Raw genomic sequence first — 15,351 nt, 5'->3', positions numbered from 1 at the left:
GTTCATGCGGAGTGAGTTAATATGCCGCTGTTGGTGGTGATTCGTCCATCGAATGGAGACGTCAAGCATTGAGCAGACCCCTTGGTGTTATTCGACAGCAGTAAACTATGTGTCAACACCGGGTTTCAACCTCCTCTACCTCGTCCTCCCCGCACACACACACACACCTTAACTTCACAGATTATAAAGCATAATTCACATTTACACGGTTGATAAATTTATTACCCCGTAAATGGCAATGGTAAAAAGGACACCTGGCATCATTTCTGAAATACATAGAAAAAGTTGGTAATTTTCTCCGTAAGATCACTTCTTCCTACTGAGAAAAACCATGTATTTTTGTTTCTCATCATATCCAGTGCAGGCCTACTTCAAATCAGCTCATTCAAAGGACATGAACAGTTTCCTTGAATGAATCGTACAGGTCGGTGTGATGCTGCTTAAAGGCGATATCTTGTTGGCAAGCTCATTTCCTGCAAATGAATACAGTGAGACGTAGCTACGGGTGTAGGAGAATGTACTTGTGCTGGCATGGGTACCAAGGTTTTCCTCTGGTGTTTTGAATCAAAGAAGAGCTACTAAAAGAAAATGTTAATTTTTTACATCCCCTCTAACTCTTTTAACGGTTTCCTCAGACGCGGAGATGCTGGATATTTTTGCCTGCTGGGGGTACTTTGTGAAATTTCTTAAGACTGCTGTATTGTCGTAATATTCAAAGATGAGTTCTGGCAGTTCGTAGATTGATATCCGTTTACTGCTTACCTCGTCGGGAAGAAGGGGGCAGGGGGTACCCACTGCGGTTGCCGTGGAGATAAGCCTGCTGGCCGGCTCGTGTTGCTTGGAGTTGCCAAACCTCTCCCTTCTGAGTTATGTACAACAGAACACAACGGTCTGAACGAACGAACGAACGAACAAGTGAGCCTTAAGCGAAGGTAAGGAGAAAGGTATTCAGGAATGTGGCAACACCGTGTAATGCTCCTCCCTCCAGCCCTATCTGTCAAAACGCTTTTAATAATATGGGTGTAGTGAAAACCCGCCACTTAAGGTTCAGAAAGCCAGCACCTTTTAAGTTGCTCAATCCGTAAAAACTTGTGTATAACATCTGGAAAGAGCTGGGATGGCTTTTAGAAGTTGAATATCACCCGTCTTATGTTAACCAATTTTGTTTGACTGTTCCGAAACGTACAAAGAAACCTTTGGAAATGTTTATTTTCAACAGTAGGCAGATAATGAGCAGGGAAGTGTCAAGCAAATATACCTGTCCAACAGATCAAGCCGTTTTTAACTGTTTTAAGCTCGTTTCCATGAAGCAGTAAGCTATTGAATATTGTGATATTCTAGACAATGACAGTAAGAAAAAGTAAGTATTATTGTAGGATATATTTTAACAATGAAGTACTAATGCTGACTGTGCTATTAGTCAGTGTATCACCTTTTTATATGACAGTACTTAAATGTGAATACGTTCGGCCCATGTTTCTACCCAAGTGGCAGAAATGGAACAGTGGACACATATGGATACATATAGATTGTACATCATTACCTTTGTATTATTATTTTATTTCAGTGCACGCTACAGAAAAAGTTATTTACAAAAACTGAAACGGGTAATATTTTTACAGAACATTTTTGAATTCTGATAATATATTAACGCTCTGGCTACGGCAGTATAAGCGAGATATTGATACAGATATTCCTATGTACCTCATTTGACTGGCTGGGAGACGGATAGTAGGGAAATATACATTTTGGAAACAAACTGGGTAGAAATGGGTGGGTACTAATAGGTTAAAGCGGGTATTTGAGTCATTGTCTTCGGGCAAAATTCGAGATTGGTAAATGGTATTATAGCCACTTACCGGCATGCCTTTACCACTGAGTGGTAATTAATTAATTAATAAATAGATAAATCAATCAATCAATCAATCAATCAATCAATCAATCAATCAATGTTCTCCTTCCGTGTTGAACCGTCGTGTATTTTCTGTACTATATTCCGCATAGTTTGGCGACGTTTCGAATACATTACAGTATTCTTTGTCAAGGAGACTGAAATACCCCTACTCGATCCGAGGTGTTCAAATTCCCAGACGCTAATCGACTATAGATTCAAATAGGGATGTTTCAGTCTAATGTGTTCGAAACGTCGGCAAACTGTACGGAATGTACAGAAAACACAGTTCAACTCGGAAGAAGAACTAAATAAAACGAAGTAAAGTCATCTCTGGACAGGGTATTGAAGGCCCTTGGTGGAGCGGAAGGTAAAGGCTTCCACTTTGCGTCATCATCCTCATTTGATTTTCTTCTACTTTTTTCCCCCGGTGGCATTATGGCTATTAATTTCTTCCCGACGCGACGTAACTGGCATCACTCCCCATCACGCGACCAAACACCTTAATCGAGACCCGCAGACTTTCGTGCTGACACATCTCACTCGGAAATTATTTCTCATCGTATCTTTTCTCACTCAATCGTTTTTTTTTAAAAATCCATCTTACCATATAATTAATTTCCTGATCTGAAGTTTCGTTTTCAGTGCTTTGATCATATAGGCCTACGCTGTTTCTAGTCAATGTGTACAGGGTGCACGATTTGCTCCAAAATGTTTAATTCCGCATTTCCGTATTCTTTCGCGATTTTCTTTTCGCGAGATGCCCTTCCCACCCCGTTTATCCGGGCTTGTAACCGGCGCTGAAATGAACTAGCTTGCATACGTATGACGGATCGTTAGTAGATTTCCTTCTTTCGGGACATTACAGCTCCTCCAGATACCAGTAGCAGTTGGAAAGACATTAGAAACATTTAAAGATGATCTACTTTGTCTGATAATTTGCATACAGATGACATTCTTTTCTCTGTTTGCGACGAAAGAAGTGGCGTTAACGTTCTGCACAATCACCGTTCTTATAACAGCCTTTGTTCTCAAGCCCTTGTTGCGCTCGTCGCCTGTTGTTAATACTGGAGGACTTGTTACAGGAGCGGTGGTTAATCCTTTCTCCCAGTCTGTTAATTATAAATGTTGGCTATAAATAGCCAATTGACAGTAACAGCGTTGGTTTCTATTAATATCTGCTGATTGAGTTACATTTCATACCATCACAACTTAAACAGGTTTAATTGAGTTTAATACTGGAAGTAATGAATCATTTTGTGGGACTTTGATGTGTTTTATTGCAATGAAACCTACCACGTTAATGAAACTCTGATCGCACAGAGTTATTTTGCCTTATAGGGATGTTACGAGAATGAAGCGTGTCTCTGAATGCTTAGAGAATATTTTATCCCCTCTCGCTAGATTCTCAAGAAGCCTAAGATGATAACTAAATTGAATGGTTCAGTTGCTGCTATGGTATTACACATACTCCATTTATTCGTTCTGGGTGATTATTTTTCTAGTTTCAGAAATACAGACTTGGAATATTTATCCAATTGAATCGGTATATATACTGAGATCGGTAGCTGAAGTCGCTTAAGTGCGGCCAGTATCCAGTATTCGGAAGATAGTAGGTTTGAACCCCACTGTCTGCAGTCCTGGAGATCGTTTTCTGTGGTTCCCCATTTTCACACCAGGCAAATGCTGGGGCTGTGTCTTCAGGGCATGGCCGCTTCCTTCCCACTCCTAGCCCTTTCCTATCCCACCTATGTCGGTGCGAAGTAAAACAACTTGTAAGAAAAATGGACGTACAGTATACTAAAAGGGCCTCAGTCAGTCAGACCCAATTTTGAGAAAACCATCCTACACCTCACCGATTAGTCCAATTGTTAAAAAAAGAAAAGTCAAATCAAATACCTGTATGTATTCACAATTGCGAGTTTCTGTTATGGTTGGTGGTGTAGTGCGTTTTGGGTATATAAAGAGGGGAGTACCCATTCTGCGAGTCAAAGGAATTAACCGGACGTGGCTAAAGCCTCCGACCAGGCCATTAATCGAACCCGGAACCATCCGAACCGAAGCCCTCCACGTTGGCCATTTAGCCAAGTAGCCGGATAAAATAACCTTATTGAGCTAACGAGAAACGGTAACGCCCCTGTGCCTACTTTTTTACAACTTTATGAGAAAAACACTATAATATATCTGCAAAGTTTGAATTTAATCAGTGTGTGCTGGTGGTCTCATGTTAGTCCATTCACAGGCCTGAAGCTCTCGTACGCATTTGACGGACGACGAAAGAGGTTACGCCTATTGACTATGTCAAGGACAAATCCGTATTTTTTGCACGAGTGAGGAACGTTACTTTTGGGGTTCATTTCATGGAGTACACAACTGGAACCAATTGCATATGCAAGTGCACACATGACTTCATCTATTAAAAACAATAATTTGTTGTTATAACTGAAGGTTTTAGAAATAGTATATGGGTAGGTAATGATACAATTGAAAATAATCTAAAAGTATGTCTTACATTTGTATATAACCGAAGAGAAATCATGTACATACACTTGGAACTCAAGTGATAACACAGAATATTAGCGTAATAATAAAAGTAACAGCATTAACAATACAAATGTCAGGAAAATATTTTCAAATTCTGATGTGATTTCGTATATGGTGTTTATTTAAATGTTCTATTACATCCTGGTGATGAATCAACACAAACACTGTCCACCATCTTGACTGAAGTTCCTTCCTTACACCACGGATGACAACGTTCTGCTGGCTGTAAACCAGCTTAAAGTTCAAATGTAAGACGTAAGATGACACGACAGCATAGAGCGCGATGATGTATCCTATTTCCACTGAAATCTCACTTTTCAAAAATGTGGTGGTTTTTTTCAGGGGAGGGGGTCTTCAATTAACCATGCACAGTTAAAACCCAGGCCTGGCCGGGAAATGAACCGCGGTCCTCTGAACCTAAGGTCAGTACGTTGACCAATCAGCCAAGCAGCCAGACTACATCATGCTATTTCTCGTTTCTAATTCGTATGTGTCTGGTTTTACAAACTAGTTTCTTAGCATATGCTCAGGGAATTGCTTCACTCTCCACTTTTTAAATTATTTCTGGGGCCGCTGAATATAATCTAACTCATTTTCAGTGTTGGTCGGACTTTAAGGTAAGATGCCCTACCTATTGTATGTGATTTTTTCCAGATGAAAATTCCGTGCTAGGACCCACCAGGAGTCGAAGCTGGGCCATCTAGGTGGAAAGTAAGCTGTAATCCATTGCACTACGTAGCAGGGTCTTCCCAGCACAAGCCAGCTACGCATCCATGTCGCCCTACTCACTACAAATACAAACCGATATAAAAAAGTGAAATAATTTACATATTTCACAGAACGCAATTTTTCAACCAGCCCGAGCCGAGGAAAAGTTACCTTAGAAAATTGATAACTTTTTCTTGGAAACACAAAATTCTGAATTTTATAAACTAAATTTGAAATATCCCAATGTATATTGTGTTAAAATTTGGATTCGATCAGAAGACGGGTTTTGGAGAAACGATGCGTTAAAGTTGACTCATGGTTGAAACACGCTTAAAAACGGGCACTATTTGCGTTCCACTTGCTATAAAAAATATTACAATATAAATTTAAAAATTGAAACCTATATGACCAAACTTGAAATGAAACGAGGAAAATGGTGTTATTGGATTTGCAGTGGGCCTATTGGTTATTTTATACACAACCTCCAAACTCGAGTGCACCTAATATTTTGGTCGACTAATCACCTGAAGTTAGTATCATGTTAGATAGGGAATGATGAGGCACAACGTCCTTTACAATACTTTTGTATAATCCTACAACTGGGTTCCAATTCATCAGCATAATTAATCCTCCTCACAATCTTCACGACCAGTACAAACGATGTTACTGGATTTACCCACATTCAGTCATGTTTTAGAAACGGCTGTACAGTAGGTTCACGTGTTCGGCCTAGTTCTAGCATGTGCAGGAGCTCTTTCGCAGGAAGGAGAAGATTGGAGATGTTATCTCATTTTACCGGGACACACTCTTTTAAGGCTACTCTGTCTCGCTCTCCGTTCCCTCTCTTGCTTACGTTCAGTTTTCAGATCTACCGTAAAAAGTAATGATATGACTGGAGATTTCAAGCCTTGTATCTTTCTCTTATAGATGTTTCTTGACTAACGATGCGAGGAAATGGCTAAACAAATTTTTTTTTTTGCTAGGGGCTTTACGTCGCACCGACACAGATAGGTCTTATGGCGACGATGGGATAGAAAAGGCCTAGGAGTTGGAAGGAAGCGGCTGTGGCCTTAATTAAGGTACAGCCCCAGCATTTGCCTGGTGTGAAAATGGGAAGCCACGGAAAACCATTTTCAAGGCTGCCGATAGTGGGATTCGAACCTACTATCTCCCGGATGCAACCTCACAGCCGCGCGCCTCTACGCGCACGACCGCTAAACAATTTACCCCAAATCGTTTGCAAATGTAGAAATGCAGTAGTTCAGTGCAAATTTCGAGTCTTATGTAGAGTCAACGTGTGCTACATGTATTTTAATTCCGACTTTCTCTCTTTTTTCCGCCTTTACTTAGCTCGTGTCGCTGATCAGTTAGTTGGACAAGTTTATGCTATCAGGTATCCTGTACGTGATGTTCTTAAGTAGTGTTCACCGTTATTTATACGGGGAGTGTAAAAAAAATCAGCAGCAAAACTGGAGGCTTGGATTCCTCCTATAGAGAGGAGAAAATAATTGTATGACAAGATGGGGTCCGTAAATGTAGGGCTACAGTGTAGTGGCGTGCGTTGTTCGGACTTGCGACAGGTAACCAAGACGGAGCAAGATGGACCTTGCTGCATATGCAACCACCGTCACGCATGAGTGGAGCGTGTAGTCTAAAATGACCGGGTTCGCTCCAATTCGTTCGACAGAGCATGTTCGAAGCAAAGTTTGCTGACTAGGGAGGTATGACCTAGCTTGCTTTGCTTGCTTTACTGACGTTGCAAGCAATGTGGTTCATCCAGAGATGAGTAAGGCCTTGTTTACAAGGAGCAAAAGGCGGGAATTGGGAGTTACAGAAGGATGGTGGAATGGTTGAATTAACCATTAGTTTTGAGCTGAAGGTCACCATGCCACGTGAATCGATGGGCGGGGTTATGGCTAAAATTCAAAACAGTGAATAGGCTACAAACTAATCGAAAGATATGGATTCAGTTATGATGTTTGGAAGAAGTTCCTGCTTGTGGTCACTGCATACAGTCAACGGACAGTTTGTTTCCTTGAACATATAACATATAAATCCAGTGCAAGTCATATTTAAAAACAAAAAATGCTTCTCGCCTAGCATTGCCCGGCAATACAAAGCAAACCGTAACTAGCGCATGTGTTTTCATGCGTGCCAAAGATTTTCGACCATTCAGCACTGAATGAGATATAAATGATCGGACTTTTATTATGTACAGGTTTTAAATAAAACATATTTTCGGGGATATTTGATAGTTCTTAAAACATATAATAATCGTGAAGATTACAGTTATATTTCCTCACACGGTAAAATCGTATGAAACGTAAATCTAAACAACTTTCGTTATGTACATGTTTCCGATACGGCTAATATTAACGGAGAAATCTAACATTTACTGCCTTGGCTTCTTTACAATTGATAATCCATTTTCTGTTATTGTTAGCATTAAAATGTATGTCAAAACTCTACTCGTTGCTAGGTCCGTCTTATAACATTCTGCTTTGATAGATGAAAATAAGCAATGATTCAGTTTCATTTTAAAACCCTTTTCGGATCTGCTTCTTAATCCTTAAGCACAACAGCCTGGTTTGCATTTTCTTCAAAACTCAGACCTCAGAAATATGTCACTTCACACACACATTTCAAAACTAATAATGTTTAATGTTAAAAGTTTAAACACTGAAATTGCATAAGGAGTGAACTTATGCTATGAAGAATACATACGTTTAAATCAGTTGACGGAATATTTGGCTAAAGGATTGCGGAGCCAATCAGAATGAAGCACTCTTTGGGCACACTGTACATATAAAGTCACTGTACACGTAGCTATCAGCTTCCATTCGGGAGGTAGTGGGTTCGAACCCCACTGACGACAGCTCTGAAGGTGGTTTCCTATTTTCACACCGGGAAAATTATGGGGCTGTACTTAAATGAAGGCCACGGTCACTTCCTTCCCACTCCCAGCCCTTTCCTATTTCATCGTCGCCATCAGACCTATCTGTGTCAGTGCGATGTGAAACAAACTGTTTGGTAATTACATTCTGACAGATAAGTTGTATATTCACTGTCGTGTTGTCGAAATAACAAAAAATGCTTGACTACTCCCATGTTAAAATAATGGAACTTGACATTGAACAGTAACTGACTGAGAGGGCACAGACCCATCTCCAGAATAAAACTGATAAACTGATAACAAAATGTGACATTAGTAATGTTTATAGGATAACCTAAATTTTGTCAGTGACGCCTGATCAGCAGTTTCTGGGCTCTGGGAACCACAAGCAGCATCTCCTTGTTTCTAAGACGAGAGCGGCTTTGTGTTATGTAACAGAAAGTTAAAGAACTCGTAAAGGTCAGCAGAACGGAAAGCTGAGGCGGGCGAAAGCAGACATTTCCGTTCTGCCGACATAATATTGCATTATGTCATATCAAAACATCCTGACGGAGCTTGGAAATGAGTTTACCTCTATACAATTCCACCATCTCGCAAAGAACAGATTCGACGCTTTTATGGCTTCTCGGCGAATTCTGATGTTACTATCCGCCAGTACGTAGCTGTTGTGTCTTGCAAATCTCCAAGGCGTAATCTTCATAACTTCAGTATCCATTTCTGTACATTTACAGAGCAAGCAAGCAAGCAAGCAAGCAAGCAAGCAAGCAAGAGGCCTAAAAGGTTCGCTGACATTTTCCTCACAGTATTGAATTTCTGTTTTGTTTCAATCTCGGTATCCCAAACAAGACCTGTTTTGAACTATCTTGAAACTATAGAGATGGTGGAATAAATGGCTAGTGTGGTAGTCGAGTGGTTTCGTCACTGGTCATGGGCCATTGCATGCTTATATGGTTTTGGAATGAGAAATTACGTCCCTGTGGTTTCGAATTTCACTATGATCACGATATCAACAGTGACGTAAAACTACCGTCTTTCGGAGACTAAGACTGCTAAACCTACATATTATCGTGTCAGGTATTTTTTATTATATTTACAGTACATTATATTATTTTGGATCAAAACTTGGCCACATCTAAAGCATTGTGAGTGCCTTGAAGTAAGGCATCTTTTGTTCTTGGAGATAGACATTGTGAGCACTGAAGCATGTGCTTGACGGCTGCAAAAATCTGGCCTCTAAATAGATCTCAGCAAATATTAGATTTAAAACAACTCGCTCGTGTTAATTCTAGTCTGCTTGATTTAGAATTCGTTTTACCAGTTCTGTTGAATTTCAAGACAGTTCAGTTTTGTCGCCCAAGAACTGCTCCAGTTTATCATTATCCTGTAAGACACTCCACCCTTCACATTCCATACTTTTGGCGTTCAGACATGACGTTAACGACTCCAATTTCTATTTGGTGTTTTTTTTAAGTAGGTAAGTACGTTTGTTGCTTTTATTATTTTAAATATAACAGCTTGGTTTAGAATACAATCAAAGAAGGGTCTAAGAACTGAAAAAGGACAAGATGAAGAACGATGACAGGATTTCAAGTTAGTCAGGCTCGAAATGAGATAGTTCGGTCATCCCAAGAGTGTATCTACAAAGAACAGCCAGGGTGTGGTTGAATTAAACGATTGAAGGCAGGATACCAAGTAGTCAGCCGATGAAACAAGATCTGGGAGGACGAATATTGGAGTGGCAACTAATTGAAAATGAATATGTCTAACTTGGTGGACAGAAATCGAGAGGACTGGCTGGAGAGGGCTCATTCACTGGAACTGGTTGATTGTGCAAGTGATGTTATAGTGGTGGTGGTTTGTAATGAAGAACGTAATAATGTTATTGATTTCACGTCCCACTAACTACTTCTACAGCTTTCGGAGACGCCTAGGTGTCAGAATTTTGTCCCACAGAAATTTTTAAGGTGCAAGTAAATCTACCGACACGAGGCTAACGTATTTGAGCACATTCAAATACCATCGAACTGAGCTAGGATCGAACCTGCCATGTTGGGCTCAGAAGGCCAGCACTCTACCGTCTGAGCTACTCAGTCCGGCGATGAAGAACGTCTTGTAAACACGTCGATCATGGCGACAGTAACGTACACAGAAAGTGCGATGTTTTGCTATTACTTATAAAATGAGATATTGATTCAGGAAAACTGTTGTGAAGTTCATGCACAAATGAGCCGTACTGCATGACTTTCTACACAGAACAACAAATGGTTGCTTATATTGTACGATGTAACGCATGTATATCTTTTCCGGTTTTACAGTAATTTAATTTCAATGTTACATGTAACGTTCCGTCAACCGCAGTCTGGTTTATGGGACGCTGGAGTACTGGAATGTTGCCTTGATAAGAGATACCTTAATGAACTTCTAATCTACCAACAAGCGAGTCGAGTCTCGCACTTAAGTATTGTTAAATCCCAAATTGTTGCATCGAGATTCGATCGTGCGACCTTGTGCATAGAAGATAAATGCCTAGCAAGCTGCACTACGAAGTTTCGACAGTATTTTATTTCAGAAGCTTCCCATCAGAAATATCTTACGTTTTAATAGATTGGGTAAATAAGTTGTTTGTATATCTTTGATTTAATTACAGTTGAAACTAATTAATAACAGAGGATGGGACTTACCAGGTTCTTTAAACCTTATTCCGGCTCCTTTTTCTCACATTGCTTTGGGTAGAACCTATTGAAAATGAAAACCTACAACCTGTTTTCCAGTCATTGACCGGGTCAGGGATGTAATCAATGAATCATATATATAGGCTATTATTACGATGGGTTCGCCACTCCCAAAGTGATATATTAATGAATGATAGATGCTACGAAATGAGAATGGAGAGTGTTGCTGGAATGAAAGATGACAGGGAAAACCGGAGTACCCGGAGAAAAACCTGTCCCGCCTCCGCTTTGTCCAGCACAAATCAAGCATTGAATGACCGGGATTTGAACCACGGTGTCCAGCGGCGAAAGGCCGACGCGCTGCCGTCTGAGCCACGGAGGCATGGTAGAACCTATTATCAATTGCAAATTTTCTGATAACCGGCCCAATACCGGTGATGGTCTTCAACAGGACTAGGATGTCTTATATATTTTTTTATTTTTTATTTTCTTGCTGACTTTATTCACGATCTTTCAAAAACGGAGAACTCCATGTATATTTACGGGAAACAACGTGCAAGCATCAGTCATTGTTTTTTGAGCGTTTAATCGGATTGCAGCAATTAAAAATTTCCTGGGTACAAAATGGCGAGTAGAATGCAGGCTACTTCAGAAGTTAATAATAATGTTGAAAGCGAAACTTTGTTAAACATTATATCGCGCAGTGGATATTTTCTCCTCGTACGGTCGGTTGTAGGGGTACTCCATGGCGCAAGGAAATTGAACTTACCGAGCTCGATAGCTGCAGTCGCTTAAGTGCGGCCAGTATCCAGTATTCGGGAGATAGTGGGTTCGAGCCCCACTGTCGGCAGTCCTGAAGATGGTTTTCCGTGGTTTCCCATTTTCTCACCAGGCAAATGCTGGGGCTGTACCTTAACTAAAGCCACGGTCGCTTCCTTCCCATTCCTAGGCCTTTCCTATCCCATCGTCGCCATAAGACATATCTGTGTCGGTGCGACGTAAAACAAATAGAAAAAAAAAAGAAATTGAACTTTACCGAACCTCTGTCGAAATAAGCTTTCTTTCTGCCCTTCTTGTAGAAGAGATCATTCCTGAAATTTTACCTCGCAGCGTTATTGTACCCTTTGTTTCACGCGCGCCGGGCTGATTGGCTCAGACGGTTGAGGCACTGGCTTTCTGATCGGAACATGGCAGGTTCGATCCTGGCTCAGTCTGGTGGTATTTGTAGGTGCTCAAATACGTCAGCCTCGTGTCAGTAGATTTACTGGCACGTAAAATAACTCCTGTAGGATTAAATTCCGGCACTTCTGCGTCTCCGAAAACCGTAAAGGTAGTTAATGAGACGTAAAGCCAATAGCATTATTATTATTTATTTATTATATATATTTCTTGGCTGCCTCTGTGGATCAGTGGTGGAGTGTCGGCCTCCGGATTCCAGGATAACGGGTTCAAACCCTGCGGAGGTAGTTGGATTTTTTAAGTGCGGAAAAAAGTTCATTCGACACTCCATATCGTACGATGTCGTCATGTAAACGATTTCTGGTGACACATTTGGTGTTTACCCGACAAAATTAATTACATCTCAGCCGTACACGCCCAAGAGAGTTTCGGTTTACTCGGTCTGCCATCTAATGGGCCTAGAGTAAAACGGAACATCGAAATTGACGAGCAGACAGTCAGATGGTATCAAATTGAAATGTCTGCACACGGTAGCTGAGGACATTATAATTATATATTTATTTATTTCACGCATGTACATTTGGTATTGGGACAATGACCTCTAAGCATAGCACTTCGATGGCCGACTGTCTTGTTAGCAGAGTCGCTAGAACAAAGTAATTTCACATCGATAGGAAGTGTTCAGAAATATGGAATGAAATTGTTTCCAGAAGTTTCGAAAATCGTCCCGACGTGGGTGGAAAACTCTTAAGTTAATAGAGTTTGCAGAGAATATGGAGCCTCTTACGGCTAATTCGTAGGTAAATATTTTCTCGCGCAGGTGTGATAGTTGACACAAAGCCCAGAGCACCCCTTACGTTGTAAATTACTGTGAAATATTTGCTAATGATGGCAGTCACGACTTCTTTGATGCTACAGACGCGGCTTTTGATGGGATCCGCTGCCTGGATTATACTGAGTAGCGCGCGAGGGGTTGACATTTAATCTTTTCATAAAGGAAAACGTTTGTGCTTCCCCCAGAGGTGACCTGGTCCTATTCCCTGGTCCTGGTCCTGTTCACTGTATCGCATGTGCAATGTGACCTACATTGCGGCATACATCTTCAAGGCAAGTAGACATAGTTAATCTCACTACACAACTGCACACTCTGGGCTCTCATTTCCATTACAGCTTGAGCCATTAAGGGGTAGTCTTTCAAATAGCCCCACAGAAAGTAATCGCAAGGATTTGAATATGAGCCGAAGCGAGGTCAAAATAATTAGTAACTAAGGGACACGTTCACACAGTAACCGAACATTCCCCTCAAAAATCCAGTATAAAGAAACTCTACCTTTCATTGCCTCAAAATATTACGGAAATATGTACTCGAACTGGCCATGAAGTGGTTGTACAGTACATCGCATTGTAGTTCACCGTGAACGTCTGATATAGTGAACTGTATACCCAACGAGTCGCCTGTCGTTTTTTATCAAAATATTATTGTAACAAGATTATTTGTTTTTGTGATACTTGAAGCCATCTCTGCTCACTTTCGATTCGGTTAATTTATAACTGTTCGGTTCTTAAGTCTGCCGAAACTAATTTTGTATAAACAAACCTATAAACTATCTAAAACATAATTATATCTAAAAAATTAATGAAAGTGGAATGACATGTTTCGCTCTTGAAAAGATAATCATCCTATCTTAATTAAGTCATCACTGCTCTCCAATTCATTAAGATAGGTTCGAAAATTCAAGTTTTTAAGGCTCTTCTTGCTTCCGCTTATGGAGTATTTGATTTAATGAAGTCTCTGTTCTCTGATACGGTGATAATGTCGAGATATGTCATATGACTGACGCAAAATATAACTGGAATGTCATGCTCAGTAATTTGAGTCCTCCAGCATCCCTGGATTAACAAAGAAGTAGGGATATGGTAAATATCCGTCGAATTTTTGACTCTCTAATTCTGTCATGTCCAGCAGAAATTGATCGAGCACGACATCTCGCTCTTCAGGAAAAGGAAGCAGGCTCATGGCTTAAGGTTTTTCCGTCTGCCATTGTGGGCACACTTGTGTATAACACGATGTTTTAAAATCGCAGTCGGCTTAAGTCTTGGTTGCAAAATATGCCAATCACATAAGTGCATATGTGGAGCGGAAGTCGACGTTTATGGCCACCATTCCTTAAGTTGCCCTAAATGTGCTGGTCGATTTTCAAGGCACTGTTCAATTAATGACATTATCAAAAGAGCTTTCTCATCTATCTATGTCCCTTCTGTCCTAGAACCGAGTGGAATTAGTCGCACAAGCGGAAAACGCCCTGATGGTCTGACTTTAGTCCGATGGAACAAAGGCAGATCTGTCCTGGCTGTTGGTTCTGCTACGGAATTGGCCGTGCGCAATAAAAGGACGAAATACAGAGAAGAACGGACAACTACATCTTCGTGGTATTCGCAGTCGACGTGGTGCCAAGAGGCTAAGAGCCTGATTTCAGGTATTGGCAAACATTTATCTGCAATCACTGGAGACTCCTCTTCAACAGAATGCTGCCAGCGTTATCGGCTCGTTTCCGGATAACGCCCCACTGGACGAAGTCATTTAACTTACATGTTAGACTTTCAGGCCGAAGCGAAGCACCAAGGAAACCTTATTCGAATTCTCATTTTAGGATTTAAATAGAAATAAACAAGTGTTAATATATTTCAAAATATATTTGAGTGTGATTTTATATGTCCTGATGATGCTGTTCTTTCAGGAACGAAACATGCCTTTCTATTTTAATGAAGTTGTTTCTTTTTCGTGTATAATTCTCGTGCGATATGTTTTCTTTTCCAGACAGTTTGCACAATATATTTATTCAAAATTAGTTTCGGTAGACTGAAGAAGCTAACAGTTATTAAGAAATGAACTATTAAATGTGCCAACTATTAGTGTGCCAGCCTGTAGTTTATTTAATAATTGATTTTTAAAAAGTATTTTATACTCGAAATAAACTTTCAGCTTAAGTAATGTTGAGTACTGAAGTTTATGGGTTTGGTTCCCGCTGGTGTCCGGTGGGCCATTTTTGTTGTGTACTTAGGAATAGAGACCCTACTGTATCTACTCAACATGACCTGATACTTTTAAAGTTTATTTCAAGCTATTTTTATTGCAATCATTACTTAATACTTTTGCTAGAGGCGCATCGTTAAGCGTTGTGGCTTAGCTGTTTTAATTAAGTTCGAATCCCGGTCAGTTCGAGGTAGGGATTTTTCACTTGAAAAATCGCGTGGTTTTAGGGAAGGCATTTGACCTTATATCCTCGGTGAAAAACCAGCGAGTGTGATTCTGTGCACGCCAAAATATTCAGGATAAGCCGAAGCACGTTGTTTTCCTGTATACATAGCATGTTAATAGCAGTTAAATACTATATCAGTTATGGTCATGAAAACGATGAAAGCCGGGTTGCACGACTGGGGAATGCTTCATCTTGTCACGCACG

This window comes from Anabrus simplex, chromosome 8 (assembly GCF_040414725.1).
Source record: "Anabrus simplex isolate iqAnaSimp1 chromosome 8, ASM4041472v1, whole genome shotgun sequence".
NCBI lineage: Eukaryota > Metazoa > Arthropoda > Insecta > Orthoptera > Tettigoniidae > Anabrus > Anabrus simplex.
This window is presented reverse-complemented; position numbering follows the sequence as displayed.